The sequence below is a fragment of the Ambystoma mexicanum genome, chromosome 9 (assembly GCF_040938575.1).
Source record: "Ambystoma mexicanum isolate Mex_15411 chromosome 9, UKY_AmexF1_1, whole genome shotgun sequence".
NCBI classification, from domain to species: Eukaryota; Metazoa; Chordata; class Amphibia; order Caudata; family Ambystomatidae; genus Ambystoma; species Ambystoma mexicanum.
In genome coordinates, this window is record NC_090931.1 from 1047574102 (window position 1) to 1047592297 (window position 18196).

The 18196-nt window shown below is 42.7% G+C and overlaps 1 protein-coding gene across 4 annotated transcripts in view; it reads left to right on the forward strand.

The window, feature by feature from the left end:
• Positions 1-18196, forward strand: part of DPP4 (dipeptidyl peptidase 4) — a 992858-nt gene that overhangs the window by 175890 nt on the left and 798772 nt on the right. The gene's annotated exons all lie outside the window — the stretch shown is intronic.

Here is an 18196-nt window from a genome sequence, read left to right on the forward strand (position 1 = left end):
GCCGATGGATTTCTCGTTATTCAGTCAAAGGTGTGCCCCCTGGAACCCAACCTTTTCCTCATGCTTTGTTAGACACTACTGACATTTCGGTTAAGGTCAGGTGTGGGTTCATGCACTCTCTGCTCCTTGCTGTTCATTCTTATTATAGTCTCTAACCATTTCATGCCATTTAGATGGTTACAATAATGTACAGTGTTTAACTTATTTCTACGTCCCTTGAGCAGAGTAGACAGTCTCTGAATTGTAGCCAGTAGTTTAGCAAGGTTTAGCCAAGCTAATATGCCGGTAAAATGGTTCAGTGGGTTCAACGCTTGTTGCTGTGATCTGTATTTGCCAAGCAAAGCCGACTCAGCCTTTCATCCTTCTGAGGTCGATACATGAGTACCAATTTAGATTGTGTAATAAAAGTAATGTATATAAACATGTCTGATTGTAAACTGCTATATAAAAACAAATTATTATTACAAATTAGTGTAATATTTGCATTAAATTAGAGATGTTTCACATCTAATAAAGATGAAATTAGTTACTGCAGTACTCTAGCTCCCAACAGTGGTGGAGAACTGAAAAATGTCTATAGCCAATACCAACACTGGAAACAGTACAATACCTAGCTGTCAGTGCAGATGCTGCAAAGTGATTTCATTTTAAGTTTGGCCCTTTGATGCCTTTTCTTGTTCTAGTGTATACAAAGTACAATACATTATATGCTGACTTAAGCTGTACTTTCACATTTGTGGTCTGTCATATTGATCTCAGTTACTCATTGGTAAGGTTTTATGCTTGTTTTAAGTGGAAATTACAAATCATGTTTTCTGCTGGTGTGCCTGTCTATTGTCCGTCGTTTCCCTGGCTTGCAGTTAGTACTCCATAGGCAGTAGCCTGATTTCACTCCCTCTGATTGGCCTGTGTCTTTGGTCATATGACCAGGAAACACCATTCATCACCAGCCCTCCCAGGGCAGCCTTGCCCAGGCAGCCCTCGGCTAAGGGCCAGAGGCAAAGAGCAGCTCCCGACAAAGCAGCTCCACTATGTGTTTGCCTGTGTTTGCCTGGGCACCTTACACAGACAACCTACAGCAATGGCTAAGGTAAGTGTGGTCTGGGTGAGGAGTAAAGCCATTACTCGGAAAACCCCCACTACTCTTATTACTTGTCATCAAGCCTAATTATGTAAGGTAGCCATTTTGGCACTCAGTCTAAGTGTGTAATATAGCTATACTCTAGAAGGTTATGATATGATATGAAATGGCATTTGTAACGTGCTTATACACAAGTGTTTCAAGGCGCGATATGATACAAGGCTACCATATGTAATTCCTAAATTACATATGGTAGCCATACTTCACACCCAAACTGTTGGTATAGCTTTGGTATATCCCCCTGCTGTGCTCTGAGATATAACTGCGCTGCTCCCCATAGTTAGTCATTATATTCTGCACCATAGCTAATTTGTGTTGAATGTCGCCACGCCCTGTACCTAGCCATCATAAGATGATACATGTGGGAAGCACAACCATTACTGTACTCCAGAAACCCAGACACTCCTACACTATTACTATTCTGTAAACAGTGCTGACACAGTTGGCCTCTGAGTTGAATTGTGCTATTGAGGGGCAGACGTCATGCAGGATTTTGATGTATTTTGCAGGAAATTAAATCTGTTGCCCTCAACTGTATTTTGGGGGCAGAAAATGTGTTACACCAGACATATCAGGAAGATTAGCAATGCATTTCAATTGGATATATCTGTGAAGAATAGCCATGCATCACATTTAGGAAGAATTGTGACGATTAGCCATTCGTCACATCTAAATAGAATTGCAAAGATTAGCCATACGTCACATTTAGGAAGAATTCTGAAGATTAGCCATACGTCACATCTAGGTAGAATTGTGAAGATTACCCATGCGTCACATTTAGGTAGAATTGTGAATATTAGCCATGCATCGCATTTACATAGAATTGTGGAGATTAGCCATGTGACACATTTAGATAGATTTGCGAAGATTAGACATGCGTCACATCTAGATAGAATTGTGAAGATTAGCCATGCTTCACATTTAGGAAGAATTGTGAAGATTAGCCATGTGTCACATTTAGGTAGAATTGTGAAGATTAGCCATGAGTCACATTTACATAGAATTGGGAAGATCAACCATGCGTCAAATTTAGATAGATTTGTGAAGAAGAGCCTTGCGGCACATCTAGATAAAATTGTGAAGATTAGTCATGTGTCACATTTAGATAGAATTGTGAAGATTACCCATGCGTCACATCTAGATAGAATTTTGAAGATTAGCCAAGGTGGTCTTTGATCAAGGCATGCTACCCTGATCTGCCTGGGAATTTATGCCTTGAACTCCTTCACCCGGGGTGCAGTATCAACGATACTTGGGTAGGACTTGCTCTCTTTTCTCTTGCAGATATGCACTACGCTCTCCAATCAGATGAGCTCTCTAGCACTCTTAGCTCTCGGAAGGGAAAATAATCGGATATAATTCAGTAATTCAAACCATAAAGTAGGATAGTAATACCCATCCACCCATTATAATCAATTACCGGGACCCAGCAAATGGGCCCACTGGTACTTATTACCCATGCGTCACATTTAGATAGAATTGTGAAGATTTGACAAGGTGGTCTCTGATCAAGGCATGGTACCCTGTGAATTAATGCCAGGAACTCCTTCACCTGGGGTGCAGTATCGAGCATGCTTGGGTTGGACTTTTGCAGATATTCACTACACTCTCCAATCAGATGAGCTGCCTAGCACTATTAGCTCTCAATGATATAATTCAGCAATTCAAACCATAATCTACGACAGGAATAATCATACACCCGCTATAAACATTTACCCGGGACCCGGAAATTGGGCCCACTGGCACACATAACCGAGCTTCAGCAATGGACTGACTTTGTTCCACCTCAAGGGAATATGCTCTGTATCAGGCAAGGAATCTGGCAAGGCAAATTCCTGCAAGTGACATTGAGCTGCTGTCGCCTGTCATCAATACTCTCAACGCACACCAGATCAGGAACACTCTAATCCCCGCTGCATGTAATACTGCCAGTTCAGACACACCACTTACATTATGGCCTGACCTGTTGCTTGACCTTCGGGCTTACAGAGTACCAGTCTTCTTACCTAGGATGTACTTGTATGTCCAATAGAGCAGAACTGAAGTAAATGCACACTGAGAAGGTGTCATCCTATAAGCAATCTACAGACCCAAGAAGACACAGGGATGAACATAGTGGCTGTTGCTGGTCCCTGGGTCCACTGAACACCTGCCATCATATCTAGCTAGGACTCGCAAGTCTCATAGAACAGATCTGGATATAACTGTAAAATGAGAAGGTATCTTCCAAGGTATCTTCCAATAAACAATGGCAAACTCAACAAGACAAAGGGATGACTGTAGACCTGCAATTAGCTTAACCCAATAAAGATAAGGAATAAGGAATAGGACAACTCAACAAAGATGACACTGCCAAGCAGGGAAAGACAAACTCAAGCCCGGCAATCAGAACAAACTCTCAGCTAGACTGAGAATCTCTCTCAGTGAGCCAATGCTCCGAACCTCTAGAATAGATATGGTCAACTCAGCAGGCATTGGAAGGTAATCTGAAATAGGGTTCTCCCACCAATCCGCACAGACACTCACACATACCAATACGCTCACTCTCTCTGTTAATTAACATCACTGTGAAAATGTATTCATTACTGTGTTTCTTTATTATTTGTTAAGCTTGTGAAAGAAAATAAATCTTTTTTTTTAGACACAGGTTGTATCATTAATTCACATATGACTCTTTTTACACCATTTGTTGTTCTTTTTCTTCATATTAGTTATTTTGTTAGAAACTCAATGGATTTTATTTTTCTTTATTTCAAACCACTAACATTGTGTTTCCCAAGCTCTTTTTACCCATTAATGAAATACAGAATTAATTGGAAATATAAGTTTCATTTCTATTTAGTTACTTCTTTTGATTATATTTTGGTTTCCAAAGGAAATTAAGTACGGATATCTGAGATACCAAAGGGGAATATCAACCAGTCCAGAAACAACGGTGCCGGCGGAGTTACGGCCACCATTGTTTCCGGACCGGCAGAGTCATAATGATGCCCAATGTCTTGGTGTAACGATCTTAGAGTGTTGTTTTATTCCGAATTTGGTGGAACATGTTGCAGAATGTGTTGTGAATTGCATGACTTGGCCACAGCTTACTGCTGGACATACTTTGTGAACAGTGGGAAGAACAATACCCTTCCCTACTGGACCATTAAAACATTTGAATATTGAGTATTTAGGTATGATCCAAATTTGTAATGGCTATAGATATATGGTAATAATCATTTGTCCCTTTTCCCAGTGGATTTAAGCAGATCTGTGGACACATCTGGATGCCACATGTTCTGCAAAGTTCCTTATGTGTGAGGTCTTCCCAAAGCGGGTAGTGTGCTCTGCTCTGACAATGGACCACATTTTGCAAATGAAGTATTTGAGCACATCACCATTCTGTTTGGTGTTAAACATAAATTCTCATCTGCATACCACGTGCAAGCAAATAGCATATGTGAACACCTCAACGGCCTCCTAAAGGAGTACATTGCCAAGTTAAAAGTGACACTGAAAAAAGGTTGGCTCCATTGCCTTCCTTTGGCCGTATTTGAATTATGCAATAAGCTTGGCTCTGACAATCACCTGACTCCACAGGAACTGTTGATGGGACGCTGAAGGCACACATCTCTTGCTCATCCCACTTGAGCTCTTACTGATGCATAACATTTAGCTAATGCGTTAGGAAGTGAAATGCATGATCATTTGATGGCTACAGAGAGTGTTATATTTATGTCTCACCTTTAAGAACCATCTTTCACAGTTAAAAAATAGAACTACAAAAGAAATTATATAATCTTACAGAATCCATCTACTTTACATTTCTCAGTAAAGTACATAGACTGAATGAGAGTTTCCAACATTTACATTAGCCTTTTGTGTTATGCTAATGGCTATAATGTGGCATTCATCCCTCGTTCCAGCAACTAGAACAAGGGGTAACGTCCTGAAAGAGAGGGCAGATAACGAATGCTCTGCACCGTTATCCCCCGCTCCAGCCCTTGCAATGAGGGATGAAGACCATTAGCACCTTGGGTTGCAAAAGCGGAAACCCACTGTAGGAAGGAAAATCTTTTTCCAAGATGGCCACCATGGAAAGGGAAGGCAGGGCTTCGTACAGAGCCACTCTTGCCTTTCCATGGCAGCCTGTAGAGGGCGAAGAGAGAACCCTACGACCATAATACCACAAGCACTGTTCTTTTCCCTTTCAATCCTACCCCAATTTCGAAAAGATTTACCACATTGCTGGTTCTTGGTAGACATGTCCACTTTATTCCCATTGGCCGTCCCTCATGCTCATGGCCAGTAGCCAGATTTACCAGGTCATGACCTTCTGCCATGACCCTAACAATCTGACCACTGCCCATGGCCACAGGCTATTCCTCAGCCACCAAAGGTATATCACTATTTTTTGTACCTATGACACTTGTCAAAAAATAAAACACAGACACATTTGCAAAACCATGCTTTCAGGACCTTGGCAATGCTCTGTACACAGGTTTGCTGGAAATCCACCAATGTTTTATTTTTCAAGACTCCATCTACCTTACATTTCTCAGTAAAGTACAGAGGCCCAATAAAATTTTCCGACATTTCCATTAGAATTTTGTGTTATGCTAATGGCAATAATGTGGCATTCATCCCCCGTTCCAGGGACTTGAACGGGGGATAATGGCCCGCCAGCCCAAGTTGTCAGCCCAAGCGAAGCAAGGGTGGATAACGAAGGCTCCGGACCATTATGCACTGTTCCAGCCCCTGCAATGAGGAATGAAGTCCATTAGCACCCACGGTACCAAAGCGGTAACCTGCGGTGCTAAAAAAAAAGATGTCTTCCTACACTGGGACGGGCGCGGCATTCCACTGTAGGAGGAAAATCCTTTTCCAAGATGGATACCATGTAAAGGGAAGGCGGGGTTCCGTACAGAGCCCCTCTTCCGTTTCCATGGCGGACTGCAGAAGGCAAAGAGAGATCCCGGGTCATGACCTTCTGCCATGACCCAGACAATCTGGCCACTGCCCATGGCTACAGGCTATATACCTCAGTCACCAAAGGTACATCACTTTTTTATGTACCTACATTCTGACAGTTGTCAAAAAATTTGACACAGACACATTTGCACAACCATGCTTTCAGGAGCTTGCCAATGCTCCGAACACAAGTTTTCTGGAAATCCACCCATGTTTTATTTTTTCAAGACTCCATCTACTTTACATTCTTACTAGTTCTTGTGTTGGATTGAGCTTTCCTCATATTAATTGTACTTAGGCCTTTAGTCTGCACTATTTGCTCTATTTGCACACTAACTGCTAGTTTGAAAGGCTAGATAGAATTTTAGCATTTTTATTATTTTTCATTAGGCGTCCACAAAGGTATGAAAGAACTCATTTTATGCCAGCAAACATTGTGCCAGGCTAATGAAGAGGTTGTAGTGCAGTGCTTCCAAAAAACTTTGTCAACGAGTCCTGAGTCAAAGGTAGCCCAGGTTCTTTGCCTGCACAACTGGGTGCCATCTCCCTCTGTAATATTGTTAGGCCCTACCCTGGGCTCTGATGTTACCCTATGACAGGTTGTTCCCAACACAGACCTTATGTGTGAGACAGGAGATGGGGGGCTACCCAGGTTATCAAGGACACCCGCAAAAACAACTGGATGTGATCACTAGTCCATGATCAAGACATGATGACGGCAGGTCGGGATTTCTTAAATTAGCCCATCTAATCACAAGGTCCCTTGTCAAACATACCATTGATGTGTATAATTACATTGTAGAAATCATTTTTGATGTTGTGTCTCACGGAAACCTTGTTTTTGAACTCACATGGTCCCATAATAGAGCAGGTGACCCCTCCGGGTTATGTGTTTTTTGGTTAGAACCGGGTACTTGGACATGGGGGTGGTGTTGCTATCATCCGTAAGAGTCACCTTGGCATGTATGAGACCAGAGGGGATTTTGATGAATGTGAAATCCTACATACTAAAATCACCCCAAATCATAACAAGTGTCAAGCTTATCCTCTATTAGTACCCGGCGAGAGTCAAGCAGAATGCAACACGCATTCTGATTGGCTCTCGCCGGGTCCTTACACGGCCGAGAATCCTTCGATTCGACTCCAGCTGCCTTGTCCTCGGCGGGTGGGCGTGGCAGCCCCACAGCCAATGAGGAGGCTCGAAGCGGGGCCATCCCCGCTCCGAGCCTCCCCACGGCTGAGAGGCTGCCTCAGCCTCCCGCTGGGGACTCGGGTAAGTTTTTTTTTTTTTCCCTTCCCTCCCTCCTCCCTACCCCACCCCACTTACCTTCTTGCTCCTGCATCCCTGGTGGGGGAGGATGGCAGCTTCTAGCATTTTGGAGACTCTGCGCCTCCACACAGTCTTTTTTTTATTTATTTTTTTTATTTTTCTCCCCCCCTTCCGCTCCCTCCCACCCTCCCAACCCCACTTGGACTGCCGCAGACTGTTTGTGGGCATCGGTGAAGAAAACCACCAACTTTTTTGCTTGTTTAGGCCATATCCCCTCCCATCCTCATCACCCCTCAGCTCCCCAGAGAATGTTTCATTAGTTTGACAAGTGCAATGTTGTGTTTTTTAATATGTTTTTATGGCAATGTTCACGGACAGCGGCGGCTGTCTGCGATTCCAACATGGCGGGTGTTTCCAAAAATCTGACGCACCTCACATTTTTTTATTGACCAATCACCGGACGCGCCCGATGTCTGCAGACATCGTGTTGCCCACTTGACTAATCGTAAGCCCACCCACGGACCGAATAGAGAAGTGAGTCTGTGGAGCAAACCCATATATGACTAATTTCTTTTGACCTACTTTTTGGTCATTTTAAAATAAACTACTGGATGGATTAACACCAAATTTACAAAAGCACGCTTTCGGGACTAAGCCGCCACTCCTGCCACAAATCTGGTGAAAATCCATCCAGCGGTTTGGGCTGCAGACATGAGAAAAAAAACATTTCCATTGCGTCTATGGGAAAAACCACAAATTTTGGGACCCATCTATATATTTGCCCCCCCTTGAAGAAACCTCACTAAACTTCACAGGATCGATCTGATGGGGCCATATACCTTTTATGCAAGGTTTTGTGAGGATTTGTTCAGGGGGCAAACTTATATAGCACTACACACCCATAAATGTCAGGGCACTGAAATAAAAGAAGATAATAAAAGAAGATATTATCACTCACAGAGTGCTACTCAATGTATCAACCTTTGAAGGATGAAAGGCTGATTTGATTCTGCCAAGATTCGAACCTGCCACAGCAGGCTGCACACAGATATCAGGGGTGAGCACTTAGCTGACTCTGCTATCTGACTAGCTGAAGAATACAAACACATGCAATGTATAAGCTCAATGCAACATGAATGACACATGTATATAGCTCACTAAATTAGAAATGCAACAGTAGTGGGCAGCCAAAATGGAAGCCACATTATGTTTTGAAATAAACGAAAGGCCTTACGGCTTCACGAGAACTCAAAATGCTGAAACAACAAAATACAGATCCGTGCAGAGCTCCGACAGTAGCCAAGGTTACTGAGAAATTAATGAGGGCCCCAACGTTTCAGAGGGAACACAAGATAATTTCCAAGACGCAAGCCATTTATTCTTAGGTTAAATAGAGGAACAATCAGCCTTTGTAAGCCACTTGCAGGATAATTATAAGTTCAAAACCTCCATAGGGAATGGATCAAGAGTGCCTCCAAGGGTAGAGAAACAGTTGCATTCAAATTTGCTAAAATTCCCATGAATGCAGGGTGAAATAATTCCAAAATATGGTCTCATTACACGTGATCCATAATTGAAGAATGCTGTCAATTCATTAGCAATTAACACAGATGGGAAACGTGCCTCACTCGTTTTACATATTCCCAGACTTGAGACACCAGACAAGGCCATCTACAAAGGAATAGCTCTGGGCCATGGTCTAGGAATAAGGGATGCTATATTTTTTAATTGAAAGGAAAGCAGTCTGCTGACCTTTTCCCCTTCTACTCCTGTCTGGCTCATGTCTTGATGACCTGTCAATTGTCCAAGGTTGGGTAGTATAATGCCAGCTCTGTGGTAAATATAGCCCCTCAATGTCAGAAATAAAAAGGCCAGGCCAGGCCACGATTTAAGAGTGGAGCTGGCTGATGCTATCCATTGGAAAATGCAGGCCAGTCCAAAACACTTATTTTTCCGACTTAAGGCCAAGTGACAGGAAAGAAATGGGCCTAGTTAAAATCTACTAAAATAGAAAAGCGCACAAGTGGAGAAAGACACTTACTTTTCACAAATGAACTGACATTTAAATGGAAAGGCTAACCTGGAGTATTAAAGAGCACATCAGTTTCCCATTGTAAATAATGACCTATGCATGCACAATACCGAAAGGATACTCATTCTGTTTCAATTGTCATATTAAAGCAATACATTACTCATGGACAGATTTAAAACCTGCAGCAGGGCACATGGGATGAAAAGAAATAGTTGCACATTTGGAAGCTAAAAAGGAGGAAACATGCCTTTTCAATTCAGAAATGAAGTTGAATGGCAGACTGCATTTATCCAGTAATAAGATAATTGATTTTAGGCCAGCAAAATGACATTTGTAAGAGAGAAGCCTATTTTGTTTGTTGTAGATTTGTATAGTGCTTGCTTATGTAACTATGGCCTATCTGTGTGGATAGAGTGAACTTATTTCTGTTTATACAGAATGTAAAGAAAGATTGTATTTATGAACAACAGGCCTAAATGTAATCCAAAATGCAACATGTTAAACATACAGTGCCAATGGAAAGTTTTATTCCTTTAGGACCATGCTGGTAACTGGCTGGTTGTTTTTCTCCACTGAGCTGCTGGGTGTCTGGAATTGTGACCCCGACTTTTGGGGGCTGGGTTCACCAAGGGAACCAGCCTGTAAGGTCAATAAAATATAAAGAAATACAAAGCCGGAGATCTAAACTGTGGGTGATGTAGATAAAGCCAACCAGCAGAAGCAACCTTAAGGTCAAATCTCTGCATAAAAAGTCCATTGGCTCTGAACAAAGACCCTTTGAAAATCAAAACTCAAGACCTTTGGCTAAGGACCCCAGGAGAAGAAGGTCTGATTGCCAAATTAAATGCTAAAATATACAAAGAAGTAGATTGAAAGCATGGGATGTATAGATAGCATGACCAACAGAAATGACCTTTAAGATCAGTCTCCATGTAAAATGTGCATTGGTTCTGAACAAAGACCCTTTTGAAGCACAGGGGGAAAAGGTTAAGATAAACATGGATGAACCAGATGGCTGGTCACATGTTTTAAGAGAAATGGAAATTGTTTGGGTCAGATCTGAATGTGAAACTAGGGGCCATGTTATGCCCTGCCATTGATTAAATATTGAACACATTTTTCCTAAATAAAAAGAGCATTGTGTGTACTATCGAGCCCCCCCAGTGTTCAATTTAAAGGGGACAAAAAGCCCATTTGGACCTTGCAAAAACAAAATGTGTGTGATGTGCACAAACTCGGGTATGGGGAAAAATTATGATTCTGCCATTTCGTATTTGTATTTATTGTGTTTATATAGCGCCATAATCCAAAGCGCTTTACAATATAACAACATTTTCATACACCTGAGAAATGGGAAAGTTCCAAAGTGATAGATCATGAAAGTGAGGTTTAAATTGAAAATGGTCCCACTTTTAGCTGTTTTGTCGGAGCAGCAAACCACAAAAAATTGTAACTCCGCCCAGGGAGTGTGTGCTGAAATAAAATTAGTATTGTCCGACTCGCCATAAAATATAGAACTCAAAATTATATGTATTCATGTGGTTACCTAAAAGATTAAGGGAGTGACGACATTATGACATTTTTCAGAACACAAAAAGTAAACTCCCTGTCATTTTGAAATGATGTATCTTTTCTCCACCCTCAGCCTACATCATACACTCCTCTCAATTCCTGGTCCTATCAGCAGGCAGGGTGTGTGGTAGGGGGAGTGGAAGGGAGCGAGCTAGCCAATCCTGATCATGGTAATTATGACCTTGTTGGAGGGTCATTAGCCCTATAAGTGCTATGTTTTCATCAGAACAGGGTTTTTTGACTTTATTCCGGGAGATCGTTTGCTGCTGGACTCTTGCAAGGAACAACTAGCAGAGGGGCAAAGAGAGCTACCAAGGCCATCAGGGTAAACCTTGCCTGGAAACCTGGGAGCCCTATCTGAGAGAGGCCTATCGGAGAGGGACATATCCGGGAGAGGCGTGGTGTGAGCTGCCTACCGAAAGAGGGTCCTAAGAATCTGGCTGGCCTCCTGAGCCAAGAGCAGAGAGCTCCCAGGTAAGTAGATAACCCAAAGCCATCAATTGCGTGGGGAGCCATCTGCCTTTATCCCTTTCCATTTGTGGGTAAGGGGGGTGAGTGAACCTGGGTAGGCCCTTCACACAATGTATTAAATCTCATTAAAATGATTTCCCCATAGAAAAAAACCATCTCTGTTGAAAGTGAATAGAGTCTGCCTTCATCATCTTCATTACATTGTGGGAAGGGGGAGACACTGTGTAGACGCCGAGGAAAATTTGACTATGGTAAATCAAGGAATTCCCATATAGAAAAATCATGGGATGAGTTTTGTTAGAGTTCAAAACTAACAAAGTTCATGTCTAGTGTGTTAGAGACCGTATTGACCATAAAGGCTTGGGTAACTGTCCTTCTGAAACCCCTGACTCCTGTGAGGAGGGGGGTCCTGAATCCCAAAGAATTAATCCATAAAACACTGCCTTTCAGGTAAGTGTGGAGGGTGCAAAACGACATTTCTTATCCATCCCCATTCATTTTAAATCAGAATTACAAAGCATTGCATCTCATCTATATGTGAGTTACCAAAACAGAATTTCCCCTTTGTTCTGATTTTCTCTGACCAGGTTTTTCAGGCATTGCTTCTCATTTGAAGGTGTGTTGAAAAACTATATCCCCATTTGAGTCCCTTTTCCTAACTGTGACTTTCAAATATAAGCTTAAAACGAAATTCCCCATTGATTCCTTTGCATCCCAAACCAGAATCCCAAAGCACTGCCTGTCCTTTGAATGTGTGTTGCAAAACTATTTTTCCATTGTATTGTGAATGTTTTCTATTGGTTAAATTGAAATTAAATTAGTCATACATTTTGACTGCATGTTTCAAAATTGTACCTGTGTTGTTTTAATAACTGAGTTATTGTTGTGATATTGGGTTTTGCTGCAGTATTGGTGGCTGATATTGGCAGCTAGGCTTTGTTGCTAAACCTTAAATAAATAAATAAATAGATAAATGTATATTCTTACTAGGCACCAGCCTGGTTCCTAGTCTATTGGATACACAGGGTATTTATTGGGGCGGGTGCGAGACGGGTTGGAGGCCTCACCACAGTGAATCTGAAAGAAATAGTGTTTTATTGTGCATCACCTTGCTTGTGGGGGAAAGGAACTCCCTGAGTTGAGTGTAACCACCTAATAAACCTGCACACAATCAATCAAAACCTCTGCTGCTAGGCCGCCCAGTATGTGTTGCGCCAACCAATAATATATTGTAGAGATAACATGTATTCACCATCATCAATTGAGAGGTGATCTCAGGCTGAGCCATCAGCTTATTGTTATCCAATTAGATGTTTAACCCTTACAGAACATATATATAGTCATCCTTACTGACCAATCCCCTCACCTTGTAGCTTTCTGTAACCAAGATTGAAGTGTGACATCAGTTATGACGATTGTCTGCCTTATACATTTGTGTTGACCCCAACACACAATTTGATATTATGGACCCTGGAATGGACTTTGTGTCACTTCACTCTAATGAGCACTGACACGATCAACAGAATTTGTAATGTTAAAGAGCCAATGTTCTGCAGCAATGAGTAAATGACATTGGGCCTCATTCTAACATTGCCGGTATCCTGGGGGTAGACCCGCCAGAATACTGGCAAATGTTGTTACTGTGCCCAGCACCCGGTCCGGCAGAATTGCCGCCAGATTACCGGTGCCGGAGTGACCGTGTTAATTCCCATTCATTGAGTCCACTAGGAATCCATGAGGGAATTTGCGTCCAATACCGGAACCGGTAATGAAGGCTTTTTTTGCCTCTAGGGCCCCTGCCTTACCTCCAGGGGTAACCCAGGTGCTGGTATCCATGAACGCCGGAAATGTTTGACTGGGCCTCAGGACGTAGAATGAGGCCCATTGTCTCTCAACCGCATGTGATTATTAACAAAGAGATGTCGGGTGGTATTACATAAAGCTTATGGCTGCTGATCAAAAGACGCCTGCAATAAACCTATAGCATAAGCATGGAGGCATGAAGCAAGCATGACCGTGACGTCATACAAACAATGGTGCACTTTCCAGCTAGCACACGTACGATAGTATTTGTCACACGTTTTATTCGTGAACTAAGTACTACTGTGTATATGCTTGTTGTCTCATCATTACTTTGCCTTTATCCTAAAAATCGGTTCGTAGACCAAAACTTTATAAAATAACACCACAAATCTGGCGCAGATGTAATGACACTTTAAGCACTGATACTTAAAGGAGGAGACAAGAACTTGAAAATACTGCTTCAATGACATTCAAGCAATGTTTTAACAAGAACCCTTAGATTATGGCGTATAATCGCACACAAAGGGGCTTCGATGCCTTACTTAAGGTGTGATGATACACGCGCCTAAAGTGTGATATTGAATTAAAAAGCTACTATGGGCAAAAGTTACATTCTATACCGTTATAACAGCCTTAGTCTGGGAGGCCCAGCATCGTATAATGAAGCGGTGGGATGCACCTTCTGAAAACATCAGCCTGAGGCTGAGCTCCATTTATCCTTTGCCTGTTGCCTCTGTTCCTTGCACATCTTGGTACAGCGCGGACATCTTGCTTGGGCAGCAGGAGGGAGTGGACGTACTTGTCTAACCTCTGGAAGGAGAGATATGCTCCTATCTGGGTTCGGCCGCTTGGCAATGGCTGCACATGCATTCGCAGGAGAATGGATCTTCGTCAGGCTGTGATGTGAAACAAAATAACATGTTTTTATCGCGTGCCATCCCTAATAACTAAGTGCCCGATTCATGGAATATTTGCCCGGTTCAAAGTGACTTTGAACTGCTGACACACACCCTAATTCATGGAACTCTGCAAAGTGTATTTTTGCAGTGCAAAGGCAGTGGTGCAAAGCCAGTATAAAGTCATTTTTGCAATACAAAATGACTTTGCACTGACTTTGCACTGCAAAAAGACATTTTGCAGAGTTCCATGAATCAGGGGTGTTTCGGCAGTGCAAAGTCACTTTTCAACAGTAAAAAGTTACTTTGAACCATGCAAAATAATTCATGAATCGGGCACCTGGTACCAAGAGGGGTCCAGTTAGCAGTAGGTGCTTTGTACATGAACACACTCACCCATTCAGTAGTAACTCACTCACTTACTGACTTTGACCTATGAAAAGGGGGCGGGCGTCTTTGTGGCCTAGAAACGTATGTGCTATGTCGCTTGTGTAATCATTATGTGGATTAAATAAAACACACCAACTGCTAAAGACTGCATAATTTGCAATTGGAATTATATAGACGGGCATCATTAGAATGTATCGGAAAAGGTATATAATGAAAAATAACGTCTTACTAAAACTCTTGTGTATATACCAATTTGCATCTCTAAACAGGAGGAAAAGTAATTTAACTGAAGTAAAAGAAAATGTTATGTGAGTTTCTTTGGGGTACTGGAAAATAAAATGTCCTTGGCCAACACCAAAAGTGCACATCGACGGACGGTGCGTTAATACTGACGGACGTCATGACAATACAAATTGCAGTTGGAGACAAACATTTAAATATTATAAAATGATTTAGAATTGCCAAAAACAATGAATGCAAAGTCAACACTGAGGAGATAAGATGGAGACAGGAAAAGAAATGGCATCGCCATTAGACTGGACTCACCTTTCACACATAGACGCCTAGTTATGGGAAGCCCTGGAGTGCACATCCAACCACGAGGGTCTATCACAAAGGATCCAGTGATTGTATAAAATGGAACAGAAGCGGCCAGTTACAATTGGGTTATGATGTTGGTGGGTACTTAGGCGAAGCCAGTGTATAGTGCCATTGTTATATACGGGTGCCATGCAGCTCTCTTAGTAACTGTACAATATTCAAAATCTCATAACTCCTTTCTGTGATGCCAACGGAAGTCATACTTCTCTGCAGAGACATTACACACTCACCTGCATGCCTAGCTTGCACTGCTCCGTTCTCCCGCCGACCTGCATTACTCTGGCAAGCTGCAATAGATCTCCATCCAAACCCTTCTACAGCATAACATTTTCCCTGGGAGGATCTTAACTTGGGGCAAATAGTGAACTTCAGGATTCACAACCACATCATAGATACGTTGAGATGATAGTCACCATGTGGAATTATATGAGCTACTCTTCCAGCAGCCTTCTAAAGCAAAGGAAGGTGGACATATTGAGGGGGATCCTTCATCAACCGAGGATCTGAAAGGAGGAACCTGAGAGGGTCTTTCCACCAAGTGGCCTTCCTGCCAACATCGTCACAGGAGTGAGTAGCCCATTGACATACAACCTTTGTCATCATAGTGTGGCATCTGAGGAGGGGCATCAACATGACTGCAGTGGCAAGAATTGTCATGATAAGGTTCAAAGAAACAAGGACTTCTCTGCAAATAAAGCATGTAATCCTCGTTCTCTGGCACAATTCATCTGAAAATCATTCTTTCAGTTCTACTGAAGTCCCATTGTTTTTTGGGGTGGGTTCACGGTCGGGCTGTGTTGTGTCATGTAATTCTGGGTCTCATAGTACCCTTTGTGGCATAAGCAGCTCGGGTGATTTTGGATCAAAATAGAGGTTCTTTTTGGTACCAAAGTTCTCCAGTCCCTACCTTCTCCAATTCACCAATGGTTCAGGCAGGGGTACCTGTCATCATGCTTCTCAACTGGGATGGCTGCAGCCATCTTCATTAATCTCTACAGATGGCTGGTGAGGACACTTGTGCCAGGCATATGGGCAGCTGGAATCCTCCCCTAACTAGGTTGTCCATAGTGCACTGATGCACCAAGCCTCTTCTACATTGTCCCTATATGGATATTGTTGATGAAATTGATAGGACTTTGGAATGACTGTTGGACATAGGCTTACACTTTGCTGTGCCACTAATTACCACATATTTGTTGAAGATTCCTGATAGTAATTAGTCATCATAAATGGCCTGATATGCTTCTACCCTGACCTCAGTGGACTTTATTTCCGCTCCTGCTGTGGTTACGTGTTTTGTACTTGCTTTGTCTTGTTCAAGCGCTTTGAGGCCCATGGGCGATTTAGGGCTCTACAAAAATTAATCAATCAAGACCCTGATGCGAGTTGGCAGTGCCCTGTATTAATAAGCAAGGACTCAAATTTAGACTGGCAGCACCCTGCAGTTTGATGGCAGCATACTAGCAAATTATTATTCTTACTGGCACATGAATGTTGCTTTGGCCTACACTGAGATAAGAACTGTGATGACCCATATAGCTCCCCATATGCGATGAGCATAGACACTCGCAACACAAATGTGTTGCATTCATAAACATAACCTACATGTTGTGACTGAACAAGACAGACAGCAGTAATGCTAAGCAACCTGTCCCACCTGCATAGCTAAGTAGCACTTGCTTGCCTAATACTTACTTGGGCATTGAGTGGCAGAAGCAATGTGGATGGTGGCCCAAACATGAGGAGATCAGCAATAGATAGACACCGGAACTGTTCAGTAAGTCGGGCAGATTCCAGAAATGGCCCTGAGTGAGTGGTACCTTCCCGTGTGATTGGCCTAAGCATGGGCGGACCAGGATATGAGAAGGCCAGGCAGGGAAAGTTCAACATTATTTGCATCCTTCTATGAAGAAGGGCGATTTACATATACGGACTGACCCTCCCTTGGCTCTGTCCATTAGGTTGCACATTACAAATTGGCACAAATTGGGTGTGGTGCATGAATGCATTGTGCACATGGTACGCCGTGTAGTAGCGCGTGAGAAGATATGTTTTGCAAATTACTCACAATGCGCGTTCTACCCTTTCAACATGCCTGATCATTCTGCACAGAGGCGTTGCTAGGAGAGTACTGAGGGGGCTATAGCCCCAGGTCTTTTGGTTGTAGCCCCGGATAGAAGCTCAAGGCTACAACCAAAAGGCTATGGTAGCCCCGAATCCCGCCAGTCCCAACATTAGTTTAGCCCCTGATCTTTTCCAGACCTAGCAACAATTTCTGCATATGCAAGATGGAAAGAAAACATCATGATTCTGGTCTTTAGTATTTACATTTGATTAAGGCAGTATGTAGCACATGCACATAGCGCCATCTGGCCACCTCTGAGTGTGAGAGTTACACCGAGAGTGAGGTGGGCGTGTTGGTGCCCGAAGAGGAAATGCAGGAGTGATGCCTGCGTCTCTGGAGCTAGGGATTTGCCAGTTTAAGTTGTGTTTAATGTTCATATACGTTTGCTGAGTAGGACATACTAGGACTGCTTGACAACCTGGTCTTTATTGGAACACTCATTCAGTTTAGAAGTCTGTCCCATGTAAATGCTTCTTGTGATTCAGATTAACGACCACACCTTCTCGCGTTTCAGCCTTCCCCAAAGGATTGAGTCGGACCCAGGAAGTCACTTCACCAGCGAGGTGATGACAAAGATGTGGGAGATACCTGGGGTAAAGAAAAAAACTCCATATTGCATACCATCCAGCCTCTCAGGGGCAGTTGAGAGGTACAATAAAACAATTCTGGGCATCCTAAAGAAGTTTTTGGTGGACTCTGGACCTAGTTGGGACATCCGACTACCGCTTGTCCTGATGGCTGCCAGGTCTACACCATTTTCTGAGACAAAGATGTCTCCATTCGAGTTAATGACTAGACAAAAAATTGTGCTACCACAGCATCTGCTCTACAGAATTAAAGAGCAGAACCTGATCAACGCATCCACGACACATGAATATATTGAGAATCTGGGAAAACACCTTCAGCATGCTTTTGCGTACGCTCAACAGAATCTGGAAATATC